This window comes from Stegodyphus dumicola, chromosome 1 (genome assembly GCF_044657685.1).
Source record: "Stegodyphus dumicola isolate Sdum_Otavi_A_Nest chromosome 1, ASM4465768v1".
NCBI classification, from domain to species: domain Eukaryota; kingdom Metazoa; phylum Arthropoda; class Arachnida; order Araneae; family Eresidae; genus Stegodyphus; species Stegodyphus dumicola.
The window spans coordinates 232,330,575-232,356,136 of NC_140768.1; the positions used below are offsets into that span (position 1 = coordinate 232,330,575).

The window sequence follows — 25,562 nt, forward strand, 5'->3', positions numbered from 1 at the left end:
CTGATGCACCGCCATCCTTCGACAGAGTCTTTGCGCAGGGATGGTCAGACCTCACCCTGACCACTCTGCACGTAGCACCTCTTTTGCAGGACTGGAAAGTCGAAGAGGAAGAGAGCCTCAGTGATCACAAGTTTATTACCTTCTCTATATCGCACACCACCTCCGTGTCCAAGATCAAACGCTATAACCTTCCTGGCCGGAAATTAACAACATTTACGAAAATTAAAGTGCAGCTAATGCGCCTCGAACCTTCGCTCCAACTAGCTAACACGGCAGCAGAATTAGAAGACTTCTCCGTAACATTACAAGAAAGAATGCAAGCCATATGTAATGAAAATCTCCCTCTTAGAAAACCTAAGAGACTCCAAGGCATTAACTGGTGGTCGAATGCGCTCAGAATACAGCAACGAAAGTGCAGAGCACTGCGAAGAAAACTCAAAAACGAAAGACGGTTGGAGATAGAGTGCAAAACCCTCACCATATTTCAACGGGAGCGGGCGCGGTACAAAAAGATGATTATTCAGGCTAAGATTACTTCCTGGAGGGAATTCTGCACCCATGCAAAAAAGACGTATGGTATTCACCACAAAATAGCTACCGGTAAAATTTTTAAACCTTCGCAGCTACAGATCCCTCTCTCAATCACCAACAGTCAGGAGTACACGGCAGACACCCTACGTACGCTCTTAAACGCAGTTTTCTGCAAAGACGATGTACTGAAGGACACAGCAGAACAAGCTCTTCTCAGAACAGTAACAACCACACTGGACACCCCAACAGACCCGGATATTACAATTAATGAACTTCAAAAAGTTCTTTCAACTCTGCCGCGCAAGAAAGCCCCTGGGCCCGATGGGATGGACTATGCTATCACCAAAGCAACAATCAAAACTCACCCTAAATTCTTTGTTGACTATTTCAACAAGCTTCTGGCAGCAGGCATATTCCCAAAACCCTACAAGATAGGGCAAGTTATTTTATTTCTGAAAAAGAACCGGAACCCAGCCGAGGCCACATCCTTTCGTCCTATCTGTCTGGGGTGGGTAAGGTACTAGAAAGGATTATCATAAACAGGCTACGGTACCATTTACACACGCAAGGATTCTTAAGCTCGAGACAATACGGGTATAGGACGGGCACTTCTACAGTCCACGCACTCTTCGACATTAGAGAAGCAATTTTAGAGAACCGACATAGCGGCCACCATACTGCCATGATAAGCATCGATCTCAAGAACGCTTTTGATACATTATGGCGGCCGGCTATCAAACAGGCTCTGCGGAAGGTAAAATGTCCGAGCAACCTGTATAAGATGCTAAGCAACTATCTACAGGATAGAAGACTACTAGCAGTTCACAACGCAGGCATAATAGAACAGGAGCAGACGAGAGGCAAGGGTGTCCGCAAGGGTCGTGCGCTGGTCCACACCTGTGGAATCTAACTTTCAACGAAATTTTAACAGCTACATGACAAGCGCTCACCCAGATCTACGCCTACGCAGACGACGCAGCGCTAATAGTGAAAGGTCGAAACCGAAGAGAATTAGACACTCACTGTAACGAAATGTGCCTACAATTCTACGCCCTATGTGACAACCTTAAACTGAAAATTCCAGAGCACAAATCCAAAGTGTTATTAATACCTAAAAAGGGAGGTTCTCCGTAAAAAGACCAACCATTAAGATCAACAATCAGAGGACACAAATAGTCAATCAACTAAAATATCTGGGCCTTACATTCGACCACAAGATGACCTGGATACCACAAATCCAGGACATCAAAATTAGAACAGTGACAATAGCGAACCAAATGCGATTATTTCATGGCCACAAATGGGGCCTCAGTCCCCATATTTAGAAGGCCCTCTTTAACACAGTGGTGGAAAGGATAGTCACCTATGCAGCAGCAGTATGGGCTCACCCAATGCAAAGCAGGAAAATTAAACACCTTTCTACCATTCAAAGACCCTATGCACTGGGTGTCACCAGAGCCTACCGCACGACCTCATCAGACGCGATCACCGTGCTAGCTGGTCTCCTTCTCCTACACATCCGTGTCGAAGAGGAGGAGCAAGACAAATCGTCCTGCGGCTTAAAAGACCTGTCACCTTTGACGAAGAATATTTTAATCCAGAGAACTATGAAGCTAAATGCTGCCCTCTCAAAATCCATCCAGCAGTCAAAGGCACCGGAATAAACCTAATTACCAATCCCACTACGGCCCACCGTCCAGCACAGATTACCATCTTCACTGACGGGTCGAAGATAAACGAAAAAGGTGGGAAGTGCCTATGTGGTCATGCTGCAAGATACAATCATAGATCAATGGAAGGGTCAACTAAGGCAATTTAATAGCGTTTTCAAGGGAGAAGCAGTGGCAATTGCGCAAGCAATCCGCTACCTGCAATCCCACCACTCCCGCAACGCTACAATAAAGACAGACAGTCTTTCTTCGCTATACGCAATAGGAAACCCTGACCACCCATCCGATATTATCAGGGAATACAGGAAGATCTGCGAAAAAATTCTCAACTCCATACAAGACTTGAATGGATCAAAGCGCATGCCGGCCACCACGGCAATGAATTGGCTGACCATCTAGCCAAGGAGCTGCCACAGGAGCAACATCTCAACAAATCAACATCCCATGACCAGTGTCTTACCTGAAAAGAACATGCGCTTAAAGACAATCGGGAAATGGCAGCAGACATGGGATAACAGCGATACCGGCCGACGGACTTATTACCATGTCAGCTACGTGGACACTACCAAACATTTTGCAAACATGCAATTGGTAAGGTACATTACGGGTCACGGACCATTTCCCGAGTACTTTAACAAACGCGGGATAAGTAACACTAGCCAGTGCGCATGTGGACAGACTGGCTCTCCGGAGCATTATCTGACCTCCTGTCCCCTTACAGAAGGGCTACACATCAACCTTCCGTCGACCAATCGACAAACTTTCTGTAAGTTTTTGATAAAACAGAGCCACTTGGTTAGAAAAATAGGGCTTTTAATGGATAAACTGGCCGACCTTGACACAGACCTGTGCCATACTTAGTCAGCAATATAGACGAATAGTAATTCAGTGTCTAGCACCAACTACCAACACCACAAAATAACTGTGAATTATCGTAAGGAGTATCCAACACACCTAGTAATATAGCAAGAATGAACTATTTAATCAATTTGCATTATGCCAACCAAACGAATTATGTCTATTATCTGTACCGCAATATGTAAATAAGGACCATCTGTACCTGTTTAAAAATGTATCTTAAGTACCATCACCATGTAGTTATGTTTTATGTAAGTATATGTATAATGCACCCAATGATTCTATACTCAATGTAATTATGCGCCTTGTATTTGTATATATATATATGTTCTAGTATAAATGTTACTGTATTGATCATTAACTGTATTAATCATTGCTGCATTATTGTATTAATATTATTTATCATCATCAAATTAATAGCACCAACTGAACCTTATTACGTACTTTCAAGTCTACGAGACTAAGGTACTATGTGCATTAAGATTGTGAGCCCAATGATTACTACGTGCCTAATACTATGTATATATATCCTCGTATGTATGATAATGTAACCATGCATCCGAATATAACATCACGCAACATGACGCTTTACCGCATGGTGTTAATCTAAAGTCTTAATTCTAAAAAATCCATTGCATTAACTAACTTCTATAGCATTATTATTATATATATTATGTATATATATATATTTGTTTATATATTATGTATCGTCTGTATATGTACCACGTATATAATGCTTATAAATCCAATGATTACTGCGTGCCTAATAATTGTGCATACGTGTTTTAGTATGTATATAACTGAATCCATGCCTCTGCGCATATCATCCTGTAGCATGGCACTGTACCACACGGCGTTAAACTAGGATCTTGCACTAAAACTAACAGCAGCAATGAATTGTTCCAGCATTGTACTAATCTTATCTATTATGTACGTATATGCATAGTGCATCTAATAATTATGTATCCTATGTTAATTATGTACCTAATATTTGTGTATTTTATATATATAGTATGTGTATTTTATATATATATATATATAGTATTCATGCGTCAGTATTTAACACTGTGTAACATGAAGCCGTTTCGCATAGTGTTAAACTAGAATCTTACTATAAAATTAACTGCATTTATTACTTTCTATAGCACTGTATTATGAACCATCTGTTTATATATGTATATGTATACCATGTACCTAATACCTGAGAATCTAGTGGTTATTATGTGCCTAAAAGTTGTGTATATGTATATTAGTATATATATTAGTTTATCCATCCAATCGCCTACAGCATCATGTTACATGTAAAAATAACAGCACCAATTACTTGCCCTAGCATTGCATTAAGAAACTAATATATGAATATGTATATGTATTATGCGTCTAATGTATATGTACCCAATGACAATTATGCACCTTATAATTGTTGAAGGTATTCGTGGTTCATTTTTGTTTACTGTTACAACTTCGCTAAATCGAGACGAGCAGATGAATGAAACAGAATTAAAGTTCTTACCTTAATAAAGTGTAATCCAAGCTGCCGGTGTATGGAACGGGATCATTATATTAGCAAACACAAAATAACATATTTATTAGGTATATGAAGAAAAAAATATAGCGATGATTACAAGCGTCGTTTACTGTCCATTGCATAACGCGAGAAGTGAGTCATACAAGGAGAGAATGTTTCTCCTTCTTTTTGGATCAAGTCCAATCACAGTTAGCGGGGGTGATGGGGAAATTAACGCCGGAGTGTACAGCTTCATCGCTGTCATTATGAATTGCTCCACAATCTCCCACTCGATGAGCTGTTCTGTCCGAAGTAAGGCCGATTCCTTTTAATAAAAACTCCAGCTGTTGTCTGGTTTTGTGAACATGTCCGCATACATCATTTCACTGTTGCAGTGTATTAATTTAACAATCCCTTGATTTTGTAAATCACATACGTAGTGATATTTCACATCGATGTGTTTGGTGTAACTGCTTCCTTTCTCTTTTCTGGAAAGATTTATGCATGATATATTGTTCTCGAATACGATGTTCGCTTCCTGTTGAGCGAAACCTAAATCTTCCATCAGTTGTCTAATCCATTGTAGCTCCTGCAATGTTAAGGCTAGAGCGATGTATTTGGCTTCTGTCGAAGATAGGGCGACACAATTTTGTTTCTTGCTTCCCCGTGATACCGTACTGTTTCCTATTTAAAATATATATCCGGATGTGGATTTTCTGTCAGAGGTATCTCCTGCCCAATCAGAGTCACTGTAAGCTTTGATGACTGGTGCACCATTGGATTTTAGATCTAATTTGTAATTAATTGTAGCTCTCAGATATCGTATGATTTTAATGATACCGTTCCAGTCCGATGTTGATGGATTTTCTACTTTTCTGCTAAGTATTCCAACAGAATTTGCTATGTCAGGTCTTGATACTGTTGCTAAATATAACAGTGCTCCCACTGCTTCCCTATACTTCCAATTATCGGGAAAAACGTCATCCTGGTTGTTTTGGTTCTTCGAAAAATTCGTAGTCATGGGTGTATAGCTTATTTTCTTTGGTGACTCTCCGTCGAATTTTTCGATCATACTCTTAATCTTGTTAGCTTGATAAAGTTTAAAGCTTCCGTCTTTTTCTTTTTCAATTCCTTGATATGTAGACACTTCTCCAAGATTTCGAATGTCGAAATATTCTTTGAGAATTCGTTCAACTTCTTGAATTGATTCACACTTGTCGCTCGCGACTAATATGTCATCAACGTAAACGATTATGTAAGTTCTTGCGTTTTTCTCGATTAGTGTGAAGGAACATGGATCAGCCTTTCCTTGAATGTATCCTTGTTTGCGCAGGATTTCAGCTATCTTGTGATTCCAGTTTCTGGCTGCCTGTTTTAGTCCGTAGATACTTTTATTCAGTTTACAGACTTTATTTGCTTCTGAAGCAGATATGTAGCCTTCTGGTTGCTTCATATATATATCTTCTTTCACATCTCCATATAGAAAAGCTGTTTTTACATCGAAGTGATTTACGTGCATTTTCTTTTGAGCTGCCCCCTATTGCCAAAATAGTCCTTATTGTACTTTACGACTGGTGCGAATGTTTCGTCGTAGTCGTGCCCAAATTTTTGGCAATATCCTTTAGCTACTAAACGAGCTTTGTATCTGATAACATTTCCTGAGTCGTCGGATTTTGTTTTAAATGTTTATTTGTTTCCAATTGCTTTCTTTCCTTTTGGAAGATCGACTAGTTCCCATGTTTTGTTCCTCTTCAGTGCTTCCATTTCTTCTTTCGTAGATTTTAAACACAGTTCCTTTTCTTTGGTAGGAAGAGCTTGCAGTTCTTCCCAGTCTTTAGGAACTTTGATTTCTTCATTCTTAGCCATGTATGAGAATCTGTTTGGTGGGATTCCTTTAGTCGTTCTGTGGGATCTTCTCGGTAATAGGGGAATTTCTTCTGTTTCAATTACTTCCTCTGTAATAGCATTTGGACGTGGTTCTGTCAATTTATTTTCCTTAAAAGGCCATTCTATTTCCTCATGCTGATCATTTAATTGACGAGGCATTTCTTCTTTTTTTGTTTTCATCGAATATTACGCTTCTGATCACGACGTTGTTTGCATGTGGCATGTAAATTCTATATCCTTTAGTACGGTCACTATATCCAACAAGAATTCCTTTTTCTGCTCTTTCGTCTAGTTTGCTTCTTTTCTGCTTTGGAACTCGACAATAAGCTGTGCTGCCGAAGACTCTGATATGGCTTAGATTCGGCTTCTTATTATTTATTGTTTTTTCAACTGATCTTGATGGTAGCCTGTTTTGTAGATAGGTGGCTGTCATTACGGCTTCACCACAAAATTCTCTTTTGAGTCCTGAATCGAGTAGCAAGCATCTTGTCATTTCCATTAAGTGTCGATTTTTTCTTTCTTCTCTACCGTTCTGTTGCGGTGAATATGCTACGGAGGTTTGATGTTCGATTCCCTCTTCCTTTAGATAGTCTTCAATCTCTTTGCTTGTATATTCTCCTCCATTGTCTGTTCTTAAGACTTTTGGCTTCTTTCCAAATTTGTTTTTCGTCATGGTTACAAATTGTTTTAATTTGGAGATAGCTTCATCTTTTGTAGCTAGCAGATAGATCGTTGTGTATCTCGAATGATCGTCGATGAATGTTATGAAGTATTTCTTTCCTCCTAATGATGTTGTACTGATTGGTCCACAGATATTTGAATGTATCAAGTCTAGAACTGATTTTGCTCTATAGTTGTTTAACTTGGGATACGGCAATTCAGTCATTTTGCTTCTGATACAGCATTCGCATTCTTTTTCCTTTTTGGCTTCTCCGTCAATTCTTATTCCGGTTGCCTGGTCATCATTCTTTAGCCTCTTGATTGCTTCATAATTTCTGTGTCCTAGCCTTCTATGCCAAAGATCTATATTTTAAAATACTATAAAATTAATTGCATCAATTATCCTCAACGGCACTCTACAATGTACCATCTGCTCATGTATATAAATGTGCCATGTACCTATTGATTATGAAATCGAATGATATAAGCATTGTAAATAGGTATAGCATTGTAAACAGAATAACAGTATAGTATTGTAAATAGTAAGTATAGCATTGTAAATAGGAAGCTGTACCCATGCACCCGCATACATTTCTACGTAACGTGACACAGTAAGGCAAAATATCAACCTAGTGTCCTATTATGAAATTAATAAGCACCTATTACTAGTTATAACATTATTTTATGGATCTAGAGTTTAAGTATATGAAGTAAGTACCAAATTACAAATGTTTATGTCACCAATGACTATTATGTACCAAATATAAGCGTATATACGCTTTTGTCTATATGTAATTGTGTATGTCCTTGTTTATATGTAATTGTATCCATGTATCTACTAGTGTTATCACATAACTTGGCACTGTATAGTTAATATACATCTATTACGCACTGAATAATCATGTACCTAATGTGTCTATACACAAATGTCTGTATATATGTATATGAATTTATGTTCTGTATATATGATAATGCAACTATGCATCTGCACATTTTACTTTGTAACACGGCACCGTATCGCAAAGAACTAACTAGAGCCCCACTCTAAAATTAATTGCACAAATTATCTGTTCAGCATTGTATTAAGTACCTATTGTTTATATATGTTAAAGTAACACTTACCTAACGCTTGGGTATCCACTAATTACTGTGTACCTAATACACGTGTTTTAATATCTTTGTACATTGGTTAATGTACCTAGGAAACAGTACAAATAATTCAGTAGCAAGACGCTGTACCCCACAGTACTAATCTAGGGTCTAACTTTTAATTAACTGTACTAATTACTTATTCCAGCATAACATTGCGCACCTAATATTTCAGTATGTACATGTCTTCTGTAATCTAATGATAATGATTCAAAGGGGAGTGAGTGAGTGAGTGAGAGATTATGGCGCAAAAACCAAAGATGATTATAGTGCGCCGAATGATTCAAAGGAGTAACTCAACATATGAGTACACACGTTATGTATATATGCTACCGTATCCATGCTTTTGCATACACCTTGTAACATGGCAATGTATTATCCAGTGTCTAACATTAATTAGCTTTAACACCTCTGTATGAAGTACCAAATTTGTATGTATGTTTATATATTAGTATATTAGCACAATGAACACGTATGGTTATCTAGGTAAAGGTAGATGTGGCGCTATACCGATTAACCGTATTGGTAGAGGGGTGGTGCCCACGTCCTCCGTCCCATGTCGCATGCAGCTTACGCTCAAAATCTGAACTTCAAATAATGGAAAGCAACCACTGAACGGATTTTTATACCCTCTGGTAGTACCAAACGCGAGGAGGTAACGCCATCTATCGGCAAAAATAACTCAATTAAGATAGTAGAATTTTAAAGGCATTAGGAAGGACTGGATTGGACTTCAAATCATTAACTAAACCTGCTAAATCTTTGTGAATGTGAAAAGCCTCAAGATAATCCAATTCACCTATCGAAGAAGCCTTTTGGATAATTTTTGCAGACCCAAAATCAAAATTATGGTTAAAAGTCCAACTATGATACGCTATTGAAGACTTGTTAATTTCGCCTTTTCTGACATAAGATTCATGTTCCTTGATACGAAACTTCAACGCTCTTTTTTTTTTTTTTTTTTTTTTGGCCAATATATCTTAAACCACACTGACACGATATACTATAAATTCCCCAAGAATTCAAGACAGAAACGCAATCTTTTAGAATCGAAGGGTGAATTTTATTAATAGGAGAGAAACCGACTTGAAAATTGAATTTCTGGAGAATCCGTGCAATTTTATAGCTAACAGAAGGATAAAATGGAAGCACGACAAGGTCATTAATATTATTTCTAACAGTGGAATGTCTTCTTTGATGGGAATCTGAAAATTTTTTAACGGCTTTATCAATAATCACGGGAGAAAATCCCCGGACAATCGCAACTGCTCTCAAAAAATTAAGTTCATTGGTAAGCAAAGATTCAGAGGAACAAACTTTAAGCGCGCGGAATAAATAATAGTAAAAAGAAGCCATTTTTAGCTTAACAGGGTGGCATGACTTGGCATGGGGTGGTAAACAAACTGCAAAGGGTTTACGGTACACAGTGGTGCTAAAATCAGTTTCATTGCGGATTATAAGAATATCGAGGAAGGGGAGGGAATTGTTGGATTCAAATTCAAGAGTGAATTGGATGGCTGGATCAATTGAATTCATATGATATATAGTGAGATATATAGTGAGATATGATATATAGTGATATATAGAGAGATAATGATTCATATGATAGAGATAGTGCTTTAGAGATAATGAACGTGAAATTCATTCTGATACTAATATCATTATCTCTAAAGCTGATAAGGGCGGACAGATCGTTGTTATAGACAAACACACATATATTACTGGAGTCTCTAAACTGATAAATAAAGGCCCATACTGCTCGATCCCTAAAGATCCTTCAACTTCGGACCTCACGAAAGTAAAAAGTGCTATTAAATCTTCACACATTCTGCCAACTCAGTTGAAGAAATCACTTATTCCACCTATTACTAATTGCGCTAGACTTTATGCTCTTCCAAAAGTCCACAAAACCGGTAATCCTTTTCGACCAATTGTTTCCACCATAGATACTGCTTCATATCCTTTGGCCAAATATTTAGTTGTCCAGATTTTCTCCTCTACTTGCTAACAATATTCACACTGTAAAAAATTCTGTTGAAGTCATTGATAAACTTAAAAATATTTCTCCACTTCGTTCCATTATTGTTTCATTTGATGTCAAATCACTGTTTACTAATGTTCCGGTCGAAGGAGCACTAAATTGTCTTGAAACTAGGCTTCGGGAATTTCACTTCACACATACTGAAATTAATGAGTTGGTTTCGCTTACTAAAGTTTCTCTTACTAAAGTCAAACCCACTTTGTTTTCCAAAATGCATATTTTCGTCAAGTTGAAGGATTGGCTATGGGTAATCCTCTCAGTCCGGTACTTGCTGACATTTATATGCACTATTTTGAGATGAAATTATTTGATAAACTATCTTTTCGTCTTTGGATTCCGTATGTTGACGACACTTTCGCACTTTTTGACGGTCATAAAGAGGATTTATCCGAGATTCTATCTATTATGAATTCAATTGATCCAGCCATCCAATTCACTCTTGAATTTGAATCCAACAATTCCCTCCCCTTCCTCGATATTCTTATAATCCGCAATGAAACTGATTTTAGCACCACTGTGTACCGTAAACCCTTTGCAGTTTGTTTACCACCCCATGCCAAGTCATGCCACCCTGTTAAGCTAAAAATGGCTTCTTTTTACTATTATTTATTCCGCGCGCTTAAAGTTTGTTCCTCTGAATCTTTGCTTACCAATGAACTTAATTTTTTGAGAGCAGTTGCGATTGTCCGGGGATTTTCTCCCGTGATTATTGATAAAGCCGTTAAAAAATTTTCAGATTCCCATCAAAGAAGACATTCCACTGTTAGAAATAATATTAATGACCTTGTCGTGCTTCCATTTTATCCTTCTGTTAGCTATAAAATTGCACGGATTCTCCAGAAATTCAATTTTCAAGTCGGTTTCTCTCCTATTAATAAAATTCACCCTTCGATTCTAAAAGATTGTGTTTCTGTCTTGAATTCTTGGGGAATTTATAGTATATCGTGTCAGTGTGGTTTAAGATATATTGGCCACACAAAAAGAGCGTTGAAGTTTCGTATCAAGAAACATGAATCTTATGTCAGAAAAGGTGAAATTAACAAGTCTTCAATAGCGTATCATAGTTGGACTTTTAACCATAATTTTGATTTTGGGTCTGCAAAAATTATCCAAAAGGCTTCTTCCATAGGTGAATTGGATTTTCTTGAGGCTTTTCACATTCACAAAGATTTAGCAGGTTTAGTTAATGATTTCAAGTCCAATCCAGTCCTTCCTAATGCCTTTAAAATTCTACTATCTTAATTGAGTTATTTTTGCCGATAGATAGCGTTACCTCCTCGCGTTTGGTACTACCAGAGGATATAAAAATCCGTTCAGTGGTTGCTTTCCATTATTTGAAGTTCAGATTTTGAGCGTAAGGTGCATTTGCCCCTCGCTCCCTATTTTAACTTCGCTAATTTTTCTTGTCCTTTATGCTTGATCAGATAGCCTGGCTCAGTAAAAGTTGGCGGCCAGTGCAACTCTGATTAAAAATCTAGTTATAACCACGTGCAGTGCTGATAAGGACCACGTGTTTCTGTGACTCCTCCTTTATTTTCTTCTTTCTAGGTATTTCTTTCTCCTGATGAGGAGGGATTTTAGCTGCCCTCGAAATCGATTGAGTGTTTCATTATACCTACGCTAAATACAAGGTTGTTTTTACGATTTTGAAAGTAGTATGCTTTTAGAAGCGCATCAGTTCTGATCCAAGTTCTTATTGAATTCTTCGAAACTATACCTTGCACACACACACACACAAAAAAAAAAAAAAAAAAAAAAAGTGGGACATTTAAATATACCTTCCGTTCTAATGGGCCAATTGAAGACATTTAAATTGCATTTTTCATATCTCAAAAGCGCGACTTAGGATATTTATTAGATTTGTATACAACACTGCTCTAGCACAAGTATTTTGGAACAAAATGACCTATTTTTTCTCGATATTTCGATTCTACGGCTCAAATTATGTCAAACTGCCAAGTCTTGTAAAAATCGCATGAGTAGTTTTTAAAAAAACTAACTCTCAAAATTTTAGCACCTCAATATTATTTGAGTCGTAGAATCGAAATATCGAAAAAAAAATCATTATGTCATTTCAGAAAAAATCCGATTTTGTGTCAAAATACCTATGTTAGAGCAGTGCTATATGTAAATCTAATAAATATTCTAAGTCGCGCTTACGAGAAATGAAACATGCAAATTAAATGTTGAATGGGAGATACAAAATATAAAAATGGTCCCACATTTTTTTTTCTTTTTCAGAGTGTGTCTTTAATTATAAATAATTGTTTCTTACAATGGCATGATTGAATCTTAACACCTGCCCTGGAGACAAGTCGAGGTCATTATAATACTTATTCAAATATAGCTGTCATCCATTCAATAGAAAACCAAGGCCACTTTTTTATATCATTTAATATAACAAGATCTCACCGAGAGGTTCACATCACCTGTTATTCTCAGTTTAGTGTTTCAGTTACTTAATTCATTTGTGTTATGTGTGGGAGGAGGAAGAAAATTCCTGATGATAGAACAGTTATACAATATTTTAAACAGCTAAGGTTAGAAAATTGGAAATAATAAACTAATGTTTATTTCCTTAGTGCCCTGTTAAAATTTTCGAAACATCCTACGCTCTGTAATTACGTATTACAGAGCACCGTAAGCATTAAAATGTTTCGGCAGTTTTTAAGACAGAAGTTCAAGTTTCTAATCTTAAGAATTTTTATAGTCATTAAAAATTTCTGCGAACAGTTTTAGTTTTACATTATACAACATCCGCTCCTTATATTATTGCAGTGGGGACTAATTTTAAGACCCTGGATGATAAATTAAAATTTTTGTCTGGGCCGCGTGCTATATAATATGCCATATTTAACTGGAACAATAAATACCTTTCTTCCAAGCATTTTGTGATATTCATTTTAAAGATAATCCTAAGATGGTTAGAAATATCAAAATGTACACAAAATGAGAAATTCGGTGAATAATAATAAATTTTTCATCCACTAGTTGGCAACACTGTACTATTCTCTTAGTCTGTAGTACAAAGAAACGAACATAGTTTACACAATACTAAAATAACAGTGCTTAAAAGTAAAATAAATGATACGTACACTGCTATATGAAGTACAGTATTGAGAATTATATTACTAAGGTCTTACAATTCTTACAAGAAAATAACGATTTACTAGGCTCTCGATGACCTCGACAGCTTGATGTATTGTAAATTTCCCTCCTATTATTGCTAATTTCACACCTAACGAAAGATTCATTGTTAGTTTAACACCTTATAAGAGTGTGAAAGCCTTTATTTTTAGAGAACATGAGCACATCATGCACAACATGATTTTTTACTTAGTCTAAAGTAAGATAATTGAAAAATTTTGATTTTTATTAAATAATTTTCAGGATAACTACGTGTTTATTTTATGCAAGTTCAGATTTTTATAGGATTTTATTTCAACAATGAATAAAGAATTAAAGAAATAAAATATAAAACAATTTTTTTTCACAAAAATTAAGCAAGGAATTTTTGATTTTATTTAAGTATACAGCTTATTTCTATTTAAACTAAAATAGTATTTCTAAAATACTATTTTATTATATTACTTATATATAATATTTTAGCTATAATAATAAACTAAAATAGTTAAAGTGTAATTTTAATTTTAAAACGAATAAAACCAGTTTTTAATATAATGACTATATAATTAATCAATTAATAATAATATGGATAAAACCAACAGTCTTAAGACTAAATAGTTTTTAATTTACTGACTAATACTTAATTAAAGAGTACCCTGAGAATACTCATCTTTAACTTTTGTACAAAAAACCATAAAACCTATTTTTGCTTAACTAAAATTATGCTATTACTATTTTTCGAGATGTTAGCGATATTGTTATTTTTTATATAAAATAATACCATAATTATTTGCAGAATGAACAAAGAGCAAAAGACCTGTATAAGTAAAAGCTATATATTTAATATGCATATATAGGAAGTTATACATTTCTTGAACATAAGAACAACTTTATTTTCTACATATTTATTTAAATTAATTTTACAGCTTCTTAAATTATGTACTACAACATATTACCTTTTTATATTATTTAAAAGAATAAAACGACAAGCCTAATTGCATTGCCAAAGTGTGAATTGTCCGAACTGGGAATTATTATATTCTTTATTCTAAATTAATAGATTTCTTCTTAATTTAGAAGTCAGAAAATTAATAACAAATTATCCTAATATATTTTTTAAAGTTAAAATGCGCATGTGAAATTGTTAATGTCTTTCACAAAAGCCTCTTAATAATTAAAAGAAATAAAAAACAAATATTTTTTTTTTTTTAAACTGAAAGCTTTCATGTTTTATATTACGGCCAAAGGGGCTTTCCTTTAAGATTTTGTGTGTTATCTTTATTTATTAAATATCATGTTTTTGCACTTAAACCATAAAATTCAATTCAATAGCAATATCACAAAATATTTAAAAACAGCATAATTTTAGAATTTTCAGTAGGCAGTCTCACGCACTCGTTTCAGTGTTAGCACTGCTCGCTTTGAAATCGTTGAGTTTGTTTAAACAAAGAATTGTTAAAGTTTTACAAAATATGAAATAGATAGTAAAGCAAATTCCAAATTTGGACACTCAAATGCCCATATTAAAGTGGAGGACTATGTTATTCAAAATTTGATGCTTCTAGGTGTTTTTTCACAATGCGAAAAATATACATACATTCATGCGGATTTTTCATCATTTTATTATTATTTTTTTTTAATATAATGCAGAGCTCTAAAATTTAGTGGCAACAATTTAAAAATGGAAACACCGTTTTGTAATGGACTACGCAAATTGCCAACACGAAATTAATAGTCCTTGTAGAAAAGGCCCACCAGCGGCCGAGCGGTAACGTCGCTGAACATTGGTAGTTCGGTCTGAGGTTCGAATCTCGCGAACGGGCTGGCTGCATGGGTGTTTTCGTGGTTTTCCCCATGTGTAACGTGTATACGAGCCAGTTTCCCTTAAAAAGTCCTCCACGAAGGCATCTTTCCCTTAAGGCAGATAGCCCTCGAGTACTTTGCCGTAATCTAATAAACCAAATCAAACCAAACCTTGTAGGAAAATTGCCCCTTTGAGCTAAAAAGAAAAACAAATTCGTTTTTAATTCAGAAGTCAAACAACAAAAATCAGCGTTATATTTTCAAAATTCATTGTGAAAATTTTGAAAATATAACGCTGATTTTTGTTGTTTGACCTCTGAAAAAGTATTTGTTCGGCGTGTTATTGTGTCTTAAATTCGTTTTTCTTTGAGTCAGTACATTATTTTAACATTTTTGTTCTCAGTAATAGCCGTCTGCAATAAAATGCAGGGATTTTTTTTTTGTCAAAAATTGTTATTTAATAAAAAATAAGATATACTTAATAATGTTGTTGTTATTATTATTATACAGTCGGAGATATTTTAAGCATTAAGAAAAATTTAGGGTTAATAAGAACTAACGATTAAATATAATAATGATCTGTGTAAATTAATATTCAAAGTTAATTCATGCAACCAAATTCTGTTAAAAATTTCTAACTCACAGTTCCAAAAGATTTTGATCTTCTGTACAGGTCATCATCTTAAAAAACATGATTATTCACCGTTTTCAATACGAAAGTTTTTAAACATTCTAAGAATTATTTGTTCATTTCGGATGTTGGAAAATTAAGCTCAACGCCTCTAAATGTTGTATTGTGCTCTATCGGAGATACAAAACAAGATTAAGAGTTAATACTGATATCTACTTAGATAGAACTCTAATCCCTGTAGCTAATTCCTATAAATATTTAGGTGTTTACATAGATAAGTCTCTCAACTTCAAAGATCATCTTATATCTTAAACAAAGCAAATGCAGCCTACATGGCAATTTATCCTATTATCGGCAAAAAATCGAAGCTCAGTCTAAAAATAAAGAAAATGCTTTACATATCTCTAATTCGAGCGATCATGCTATATGCAGTGCCGGCATGGGCAATCGCCAATAAAACTGAGCGCAAAAAATTGGATATACTTCAAAATAAAATTCTACGTAGCATTGTGAATGCACCTTGGTACGTGAGAAACTCTATAATTCATAACGACCTGGATATTCCATCTGTGCATAACTTTATACTCATGACAGCTCACAACTTCTTCGAGAAGATGAAGCATAGTCAGTATAACGCAATTAAACAAATGTTGGATTATGATCCAACCATTGAATATACTGTCAAACGCCCAAGGACAATTCATCACAATTCGTTATGGTGGTAACTTGTAAATTTTAATTTTAAAATTTACTTGAACTCTAATTGGACTCTATCCTATTATTTGTGTTGCATCTTATACTTATGTTAATCAAGAAAATTTTTTATTCAAGATTTTTATGTTACTATTTCATTTTTTAAAATTATTTTGTATGAATTTTTACTTTATCGTATGATTCTACGAACTTTTGAACTTTTTACGGCCTATCTAACTACTGCATACTTCTGAAGGACTTTGAACTCTTATGCCATTCACAGCTTCAAAATGTCTTCGCGCCATTTTCATGATGTCTCACTATTGCTTATCCTGCACTCTTAGTAGCTATATTGAGCTCACCACCTACATTTGCCATACAACTCACTGAACCTGCCTACATGCTTCAATTTAATGCCATTGCTTACCACTGCAGAATTTTTATGATGAACGCCTACATTCGTAAGTATTAAGATATGCCTGCTCACGCAGCTGAATTTTCTTCGCCCACGGGTGTTGGTACTTCCCTAGTACCATTTATTTGAAAATATCTTTGCCTAGTGCACTTTAATGCGATCTACTGGCGAAAACTCTTTAGTAGTTAATGACCAGAAAAAAGTAAGTCATAAGTCATATAAAATTTCGGATGTAGTTTTCGACAAAAGTGGTCGTCATGAGGAGTTTGTAGTCATTCTTAACTCGAACGATAAACAAGCGATTATTCTAATAATGTTAACCATTTGACATACATAAATGACCTTCTTAGTGCAAATATCCAGAGTTTCCGGAAGGTTTTCGCCATATCCGCGACGCCATTTTAAAATAATCCAGACAGATGAATTTTCACTTTATGATGCATGATTAAGGCTATTGAATTATTTATAATATGATTCTGATGCAAAATATGTTAATATTGAACTAGATATCTTAAATTTTACATTCCTCAGCTAATTTTATTTTGCAGATTTCTTGCACTTTTACCAAGAAAATCCCGAGCATGAAAAGAGGTCTTCTACTTAATCGAGTACTTTTAAATATCATTAAAAATAAAATTAACGATCAATGTACATACTATTATGAGGATAAACTTAGTAGTGTACTACACATTCATGTAAAGCAAAATTAAACAAAATACTATTTACTGATTTAATTTAGTTGAACCTTATAAAAAGTCCTCCTCCCTACAGAACACTGTTCTGATAAAATAAAATTTAAGATGGAAAATTATGCTGAAAAAGACTAGGGGTAAAGGAATGGAATTCGCGCATTTTAAGTTTCATTAATTCAGTAAATTACATTAATTTCTAGCAAATATTTTTCTTGGTAAAGGCTATGAATTTCGGTGATTAAAAACTGGAAGTCTTCGGGTAAAACTGGCAAAGGTATGTGTACATAGAAATATATAAAATATGTATATAGTATGTAACAATATGCACATAACTATGTTTGTAGTTTATGACATTTAAGTTCAATATATGGTATTTATATGAAAATTAATTGGATTAGAAGGTAACTGAATATATAAATTTTATTTAAGCTTTTAATGAATAATCAGTTTGCTATGGTAATGTAGTGATATAACGCAGTGATTTAATGTAATGATAATGAAAAAATGCAGTGATATAATGTAATGATATAACGCAGGCATATAATGTAATATAATGCAGAGTACGTATTGATCAAAAATACCCATTTAAGGTGCAAACCAATAAAACCTAGCACAGAATTTATATTTATCTACAGTCAGTTTATAAATTATATTTTGTAGCCTTGGCTACTAATGTTTAAAATTAATTTATGACTAGTAACAGCATGAATTATAAACAAATAGCTAAGTTATTGCATTTTATTTTCCAGCTATCGAAATGCGACGCTACGAGCAACGTTTTGAAACCAAAACCTAGCAATCATGAATCAGAACTAGAACTAGTTGCCATTCAGCATAAAGAAATTTAAATATAAATATGAACTACTTATTGCCATTCAGCATAAAAGAAATATAAATATGAATATTAACAAAATATTAAAGTTAATTTTATAAAATAATTAAACACATGAACAAATATATGAAATAAAAAATAATTATTTCTCATGCAATAACTGGGACACTACACTACTCCCCCACCAGTAACTAAGTTACGTTACGAAGATGGAGAAATAGGTAGTAACTAGTATTGCAGTGTTAACCACTATCAAAATAATTTAGTCAGTCCTTGAATCTAACAGGTAAACGTATAGTTCTGCCTGTGCGAGAATGTTTTTGATTCACATCCGAATTTGAGTCCGGTCTCTGCAAATTAGTGTAGTCAGGTTGTATCAACTGAGAATTTTCCTCAGCTAAAATATATGCTGGTTTCAAGCGATCCAGGGATACATTAACACGTTTTCCTTTTATGCTAATAGTAAAATATTTGTCCTTGCGATCAATAACAGGAAATGGTCCTTCATAAGGAGGTTCCAAAGGTTTTTTTACCCGATCTATTCGCTGAAACACATGAACAAATGGACGATATGAACCATCCTTTTTCGCAACAAGGTGCAAGGGGCTTAACCATTGGGAGTTTGATGGACGAATTATTCCATTGTCAAGCATAAATTTAAATTCCTCTTTAGCTATAACTAAGCGTTTTGGATCAAGCTGTCGTGCCTTTGAATAAACGGGTTGACCATCAGTCGTAATAAAATGTGTAACACCATGTTTAATTTGTGTAGGAAAAAGGTTAGGTTTAGAAATTTCGGGATATTTCGACAGTAAATCGAAAATTTTTATGGATTTATTTAATGTGGTTACTGAGTAATCACTGGAAATAGCAGCGACATCACACTGGACACAAAGCTGTGTTACGCCATCAATTAATTTTTTCTTATTTATATCGATAAGCAATTTATATTTGCGAAGAAAGTCAGCTCCTAAAATACCTTTTGTGACATCAGCAATTATGAATGGAAACTGAAAATCACGACGTAATCCCAAATCAAGAGTTAGCGTTTTTATGCCATAAGTGGAAATATCTGTGCCATTAACTGCATACAGTTTATATTCAGTTTTACATTTATTCTGTGAAGTAGCAGGAATTATGCTTACGTCAGCTCCGCTATCAATAAGAAAGTGCAAATTTGATCTTCGGTCACGAACGAATAAACGAAATTTGCGACAATCCTTCATATTTTCTGCAGCAGCGTTTGCCGCTGAACCTACTGAAGATTCGAGTTTTCCTGGTTTTTGGAATCGCTTTTTACCCAAACACACGGAGATTTGCAATTCTCTGGAATGCATTTTGCTCCAAAACGAAAGTGATAAAAACAAAATTTGCCAGTAGGGTCATATCGTTTACGAGATCGGCTTCGAGATCGTGAACGTGAATTACGTAAATCCGAGTCCCTGCGTCTTGAGCGAATGGTTATTTGATCAATTTTTTGTTCAAGAAAGGTAATTCTTTGCAACAAATCATTTGCGGGAACGGAAGGAGCATTAGTACTAAATACTTCTGGTTTCCGATTCATATCACTAATTTTATCTGCCATAGACGCTAACTTGGTTACATCTTCATCACTAACTAATAATATATTTTTTATGGAGTCAGGTAGCTTCTCCAGCCATAAAGTTTTGATTAGATTTTCAGACACATCTGTAGTAGCAACTGATCTCAACTTCTGCAAAAGGTGGCTTGGTTTCATGTCTCCAAGTTCGATACCAGTAATCAAATGTTTAATCCGTACATTTTCACTTTCTTTGAATAAATGTAATAACCTAATTTTAGCATCCGAATATTTTGTGGCACTGTCGTTCGTTACAATGTCCCAAATATTTTCGACGAAGGTTCAAGCTGTGAAACTAAATAATTAAATTTCGTTTCTTCTGAAACGATATTACTAATTTTGAACTGAGCTTCAACTTGAAAAAACCATATTTCCGGTTTATCAATCCAAAAAGGAGGTATTTTTACACTCACCTTATGAAGCTCCGGTGACTGCATCGTATCTTTCATAGCAGTTTCAGAAGAGTCATTTGTTGACATTTCGAAAATTAATCAGGGTCACCACGATGTAGCCTTGGCTACTAATGTTTAAAATTAATTTATGACTAGTAACAGCATGAATTATAAACAAATAGCTGAGTTATTGCATTTTATTTTCCAGCTATCGAAATGCGACGCTACGAGCAACGTTTTGAAACCAAAACCTAGCAATCATGAATCAGAACTAGAACTAGTTGCCATTCAGCATAAAGAAATTTAAATATAAATATGAACTACTTATTGCCATTCAGCATAAAAGAAATATAAATATGAATATTAACAAAATATTAAAGTTAATTTTATAAAATAATTAAACACATGAACAAATATATGAAATAAAAAATAATTATTTCTCATGCAATAACTGGGACACTACAATTTGTATTTATGTGTAAATTATATTCGAATCTTTTTGTATTCAATTTGTCAGCTGATTAATTAACCAATTTCTGAAATTTTCATTCTTAACGATTGGGATGCTCTCTTGAATGAGATTTAACGGAAAAAAGCAGGAAGGAATTAAAAATCATATTTTATTGTTTTTTTAAATGAGAATACAATGCAGAAAATTTTATTTAAGGTAACAAACTTGATTCCAATTGTTTTTTCCCCTTTTTCCATGATGAAGAAATGTTTAATAAATTCCGCATAAAAGTGCAGATTTCCATGACTTTAAAAACTGTATTTCATCGGTAATATCCGTTTAATATTTTAAAATTATGTTTAGAGTTTTATTTTGGGGCAAGAAAACTGAACGATTTTCTTTAAAAATTATTCGTTTCGGTATCATATCTCTACTGAATTTTAACCTTTAACTAGAAAGTTCTATCAAGAAAAATTGTATATGAGGTAATAAAAAAAATTTTTAATATAAGTAATAGCTCAATCAATATAAGTAACATAAATATCTGAAATAACTTTAGTAATTAAGAAATTGAAAACTGAAGCATTTTGTTTAATGTAAATGATCTTTCCAAGTGAATAAGCAAAGGTATTATGAATAGTGTATTTTATAGATTGAAGTTAAAACTTAAACCGTTTCAAGGAGTGAACTATTAGTCGAAGTGAAAATACAGCTTACTAAAAATACAGAATATAATGAAATAAAGAAAAAATTGCAAAAGTAATCACAAAATGGCTTCGACTTAGTTTGCATTACACATGCATTTTAAGCAAGAAACATTGCAGTAAGGTAATTAATCATATCGTATGAAAATAAATGCAATTTAGTAAAGGCGATGGTGAAAAATTTTATAACAATGGAATGATAATATTATATTTTGAATTAAAGTAATATTCTGCATAATTATTTCGTTATATTGAAGAACTGCTGTAACATTTTGCACCAAGCTGATCTTATAAATGTAACACAAGAACAAAATAAAAAATCATTCAGTTTTAAGTATTCGTATTTTTTATAGAGAGCAAAATGTTGGCGTAGTATTTACAATTACATTTTATTAAAAGAAGCATCATAATTTTAGAATTTAAGCATACCTCATTTTGGATGCAATATCAAAATAAAATCCAGTACAAGCAAACGTATTAGTTCGCGTCGTTTCTTTCACGCAATACTTCAGTAACCGTTCTCTGGTAAATAGCTATAGACGTGCAGCTTCAAAATCCATCTCTGTCTGGGTTCTTGTTTACAATGTGGACACGCTTAGTGACCGGCTGTTCTTTCACTTTCAGCAAACCATGACAGAAGCATACGGGAGCGCTTAAAGTGAAAGTAAAAGAGGGACTGGAAAAAACTATGGCAAAAATTTTGTCAATGAAAATTTAAGCATTTCGACATGTCTCCATATGTAATCCAGTTCTATTAAATTAAATGAATGAGTAAATAAAATAAGGCGAAAAATTATTTAATTTCTGGCTTTAGACGCAATTTTTTTTTTTTTTTTTTTTTTTTTTTTTTTTTTTGTCATACATGAGCATATGTTAAATTTTCTCACCATGAAACATTTTTAATTCTTACAATGGTGCATTCAAACATATAAAATGGAAGCTTTTCTCGAGAACAACTGCAAGAACACTTTCCCCCCCCCCACAAAAATAAAGAACCTCTTTTTGACATAATTTTAATACTACTCCCATGTTGTGGTGTAACCCATTATGCGTTTAAATCAAAAATGAAATTAATGTTAAATTATAGAATTCACTTATGCATCAGAAAAGTAGCATTTTTAAACATATAAATTATCGAATTCACTTATGCATCAGAAAAGTAGCATTTTAAAGCATACAGATACAAATTCTAACGCTTAAACATGCCAAATTTTTACTGTGAGTGTTATTGTTTTGGATAAAAGTGTTTTTAATACATTTAAAAGGCTTCGTTTCTTAAAAACCTCTTTATATTTTTTTTTCTTGTTAAATTCCTCTAAATTAGCGTTTTCCATTCACGTGCTTAACGCAGTGCATTTTAAAACATAAAAAGCAAACTTCCAAGAAATAATTTTTTAAACATTTTTTAGATAATTCTCATGATAAACCTTTTTTTCGCATTTTTAACGCAAAATTGAAAATAAAATTGAAAATTGCAATAAATTATATTCTATAAAGATCATAAACAACAGTAATGCATGTGTGGGGATGTTAAAAATGCTTTTACAAGTCCCACAGGTCTATTTTTCAATAAGAATGCACTTACATAATAAGAATTATTGCAAAAAAGTGGACTTCTTTTATAAGATATTTTCTAGTTAGTATTCACGTCGCGAATGCAAAAAACTATGCTATGTTGCCAACTATCCACTTTGATTTGAATTCGACCTGTGATCATTATACAACTTCGAATGACCATCAAAAGATGAAGTTATAGAATTCCCTCCGTCCCACTGCAGGATAAAATTATACTCTTTCTTGGTTGAAAATGGCTATTTTTAACAGGAAGAGCATTCAGAAAGGTAATCATGAAATTTCTAACATATGTTTATGTTTAATTTTTAACTAGCTCTTAATTATCCCGTTCGCATCTTTCACAAGTAGATTTCACACTGTGTAGCCACCGAGAGAGTGGCTTCTAGGATCTACCAATGGGCATCCAGTTATATTTCTGCCATGTCACATGACCTTTCGCGTGCTTTAAGATTTCAGCAAGATGGTTGAAAATGTTTTGCGACGCAATTTTCTGTATAATATAATTAAAGCATCTTGAATTTCTTCTAAAAATTTTTATTGTGAAGTTAGATTAAGTACAAGCAATTGTGAAGATTTCACTACCTGGTTGAAAAATTTGAAATAAATACAAACACATGTTAGATACTCCGCAAAAATATCAATGTGAAATATTACTTAATAAGTGATAAATAAGATGAAGAAAGAAATATGTGATAAAGATCTGAAAGCAAACGCTATCTTTGCATAAAACTATGCATATGAGAAAATATTTACACTTTAGTAGTCAGCGTTTTCATTGCAGTCTGAATGAAAAAGATGTTCTATAATAATAGCCAATGCAGAATTTTATTCAAAGTGAACTTTACTAATTAGCATTCGTATACATTTAGTGTGTTAAATTTCACATTTAATAACTGTTCACTCTTAAATGTACTGTCTACACAAGAAATACTCAACAGAATGAATTTATCTTATTCACAACAAATATATTCAGTTTATTCACCTACAACTTTTAATGTCAACAATGGATATAATTAGATCATATAAAATATGTATTCTGAATCTTACACTTTAAAAATCAAAAGAATGCAAGCACTGAAATAAGAAAACACTTGCGCCATTGTAATGCTTCCAGTTCTTCTCAGCTCAATTAAAAAAAAGTCTATACACTTGAATTCTCTTAACCCACAGGTGTTAGTAAATGCATAATATTCGAGGCTAATTGTGACTTAAGTCATTTTCTCGATGTAAAGAGCGATAATATGACGTGAATATCAATCCAAATATTAATGCGTGATAAATTCGCGAAAGTGAAATGTCAGCGATAATTTAAACTCAGAAAACGAAAGCACTACGAGATTTTCTACTGTTACGTCATACATTTATAACTGCGAAACAAATGCAAATTAAAACGTAAACAACATACGCTCACATGCACGAAGATTTAGCGTCACAAAAGTATTAGGAGCTCATTAGTCCATTTTCGAAACCCCTTCCTCAGTGGCTATGCTGATGTGCACTTGTGAAATATACATCCCGTTCACTGGAATTTGAATATAGTTCGAACTAACAATGGTGAGTGGTCTCATTCCCCCTCTAATAGGTCTAAAGATATTGAATTTAATTATATTTATGTTTCACTAGTTTTCTTTGTCTGTCCGTCTCTGTCTTCCTATATATATAATGTGTAGGGAAAATTCTGATACATTTGAGATTCGAGTTTTCGGTTTTATATGAATTTTAAAGTCTTTAATGAAAATTTGAAGAAATCTTTTTTCTGGTTTTGATCTCAAATGGACCAGGAAAACGAAATTTATTTTGGAAACATATTAATCGACTTTTATAAAGCTTTAATTTATTTTCCCCTGATGAGTTCTGAATTGGAGTTTCAATGAAAGGAGATTAATTTTTATTTGTAGAATTTTGTACATTTTCCCTTGCTCATTCTTATTTTTCGAGTTTATTCTACGGTTGCAATTATTATATTATACAGGAATAGCATTGCCTTTATTCCAATTTAATAATAAATTTAGATGCTGTAAGTTTATTCTACTTCAATCCTGCGCAGCAGGGGTTTAAAAAAAATTTTAATTCTAATTTTTAGCCTATTTTTATATTTCTTTCTACAGCGTGTTTCAAAAAGAATATACGTATTTCGAATGCATATATTTATTAAACTGTATGACATACCAATATGAAACATTACAGACATACGTACGAACCTCTCAAATTCAGATTACAGATGTTACAGATGTTCAATATGTCCCTCCATCAGCGGCACGAACAATATCACATCGATACTCAAATTCCTCCCATACTCGGGCAAGCATGTCCGTCGTCACTGATGTTATGACAGTACGGATCCG

At 33.8% G+C, this 25,562-nt stretch overlaps 1 protein-coding gene across 3 annotated transcripts in view; it reads right to left on the bottom strand.

Moving 5' to 3' along the window:
• The window catches only part of LOC118191705 (uncharacterized), a 199,305-nt gene extending 177,077 nt beyond the window's left edge, over positions 1–22,228 (bottom strand). For all 3 annotated transcript variants that reach the window (XM_085826360.1, XM_085826359.1, XM_085826362.1), the window contains exon 1: positions 22,072–22,228. The gene's annotated coding sequence lies outside the window, so the exon portion shown is untranslated. The remainder of the gene's footprint in view (positions 1–22,071) is intronic.
• Between the last annotated feature and the right edge of the window lie 3,334 nt (positions 22,229–25,562).